Raw genomic sequence first — 2,560 nt, forward strand, 5'->3', positions numbered from 1 at the left:
CTACATTGAGAACTTGACCAATTTTTGTCATTTTGTGTTCTTAAGCATTCTCTATATTAATTAGGATTAGTGTTGTCAAATCATGAATGGGACATTAACCCGTCCTCCTTAACCACACTTATCTATCACGTCAAATTTTTAAACTATGTCCGATGCTCAACTCCCACTTATACTTGGATATATTCTCTTGACTGACCAACCTCTCATATGCCCCTCTTTTAGCCATCCCCTTTTTGCCTCTTGTCTCCACCGTATGCACAAGCTAGGAAAATGATTTGTAAACAGCCTATACTCATGCATCTTGAAGGTTTCTCATGATGCAAGTGTAAACTCTATGGTTTCAAGGTAAAAAAGAGGCTATTGTTTTCTAAGTTGCCTAATAATTCATAAGCTAGGTAATTTAATAATTGAGTTATTGATAAAAGGGCTTTTGACAATAACTAATAAAGCCAGGTTACATATACACAATGTTTGATTTTGTGGTTTTGATTACATTGAAGGATAAATCTGAAATCTATATTGATAGGTTTTGAGGTTGTAAATTGAAGGAACTTGCCCGTGAAAAATGAGCTCAAATAGAGTTGAGGTATTTCCTTTGCCTAGATTTTCTTAGAGGAGAAGATGATGTATGTGAGCTGATTGTGAAGTCTTTTACTCAAGATCATGCAGCATTTATTAGACAAGGACAAATATGTCTCTGATTCAAATGCGGCAAAGAGTCCAAGCTCAATGGCTAAAGGTTTGGGCTCCCCTCTAGCATGGCATGGCAGGCCAACATCTCCTGCCCGTGCCTCAACACTTAATTAACAAGAGACAATTAGAGAAGTCTCTTTTGAAGCTCAAAGGCCACACACTAGAGTGGACTTTGTCTCCACTGAATCATGCTTAGTCATTAGATGCAATGAACAAACCATTAGAAAGATCTCTCAACAATGCTTTGATGGCATGTTCATTTCCTCTAGGGGGCAATCAAAATCTCCTCTCAACATTTTACTCTTCCACATCCAGCTCATCACTTGGCTATCCAGATGCCTCGCACAATGACATGAGATATCTCACTAATGCATCAGAAACGTCAAGTGGCTCTGCTCAGTTGCCACCATTGGCAATTGGTAGACTATGAGAAGATGCCATTGCATCACAAGAAGCTCAAAGCATGCATCAGGTCCTCAAGTGTGGTTTTGATGTTTGTGGTGATGGGATAGACATGCAAATGCTCCCCTTGATACTTGCAGCTCTTGCAGCATCTAGAGACCGTTGTTTTGTGGCATCAATCAATCCATTGGAGAGCTTATGCCAATGAAACATTTGAAGTTTCAAAACATGACTAATGATGAAGAGAAAGCTTTTTACATGACTTGTCTAGAAAGAGAAATCTCGTTATATAAAGAGATAAGACACAAACATATTGTTGGTTACATAGATATGGACAAAGATGAAGAGGCATTGTTCTTTATATATTTTTGGACGATGTTTTTTAGCGGATCTATTCAAAGCATGCTAGAAAGATTTGGCACATTTAGTGAGTCTCTTGTTCCTGTCTACAAAACACAATTACTTCTTGGTCTTGAGTATCTTCATAAGAAAAAAAGTTTTCATAGAGATATCAAAGCTGGAAACATGCTTATTGATTCTAATGTTTTTGTGAAATTGGCTGCTTTTGGAGTATCTAAAACATTTCATGAGGACACAATAACTGATGCTTGCAAATCCATCAAAGAGTCTATTTTTTGGATGGCACCAAAAGTTATAATAGGAGACAATTATGTACGTCATGTAGATATATGGAGTGTAGGATGCATGGTGATCAAGATTCTTATTGCCATCATGTATATCTAAACACATGAGTTGAAGTAACTTAGAATCATTGTCAAAACTTGTTTTCCTACTCAAACAATGCATATTATAAAAGAGCTAAGCACGACAAACTATACCAAACCTCAGGCTTCAAAAACCTCTTACATGTGCTAGTTTACTGATGGTTATAAGTCTATACATCATACAAGATCATTCTCACTAATGAGTGGGATAATTTGTGACTAGGTTGAACAAAAACAAGGTAAGTTCTCTTCTTTTTTTGGTTTTTCTTTTACGCAGTCACTTAGCACAACATTATGCACCACCTCTTAAAACGTCTTCTTATACAACAATCCCTCAATTTATTTTACTCGTTTGATAAATGCTCACTTTGTTTACTTGTTTTAAGTGATTTTGTTGTAGATATACCTAAGGAGCTACAAGTCTCAGGTAGTTTTGGACTTTTACAACAATGGAGAATACCACCAGACAACTTTAAAAGCTACTCACATGAGCTAAGGTGATGTCAAATAAAATATACTCCAATTTGATGACAAAAAGGTAGTCAATGTTTTGTCTTTTATGCCTTGCTTAGTCCATTGGCCGTGTGCACACATATTTGCATTTAGGCAGTGTGTAAATGTTCATCTTAGTGTAGATTGTCCAATTTAGGCAACACCAATTATCCATGTAGATCCATCGATTTAGGTAGCATGAGTGCAGATTTGCTGATTTAGGCAACATACCAGCAAACAATAGATTC

General features: G+C 36.6%; 1 pseudogene; it reads left to right on the forward strand.

The window, feature by feature from the left end:
* Positions 1-663: 663 nt before the first annotated feature.
* LOC147464834 (serine/threonine-protein kinase VST11-like) lies at positions 664-1,839 on the forward strand (annotated as a pseudogene).
* Positions 1,840-2,560: the final 721 nt, after the last annotated feature.

This window comes from Adiantum capillus-veneris, chromosome 1, assembly GCF_014529385.1.
Source record: "Adiantum capillus-veneris isolate H3 chromosome 1, ASM1452938v2, whole genome shotgun sequence".
NCBI classification, from domain to species: Eukaryota; Viridiplantae; Streptophyta; class Polypodiopsida; order Polypodiales; family Pteridaceae; genus Adiantum; species Adiantum capillus-veneris.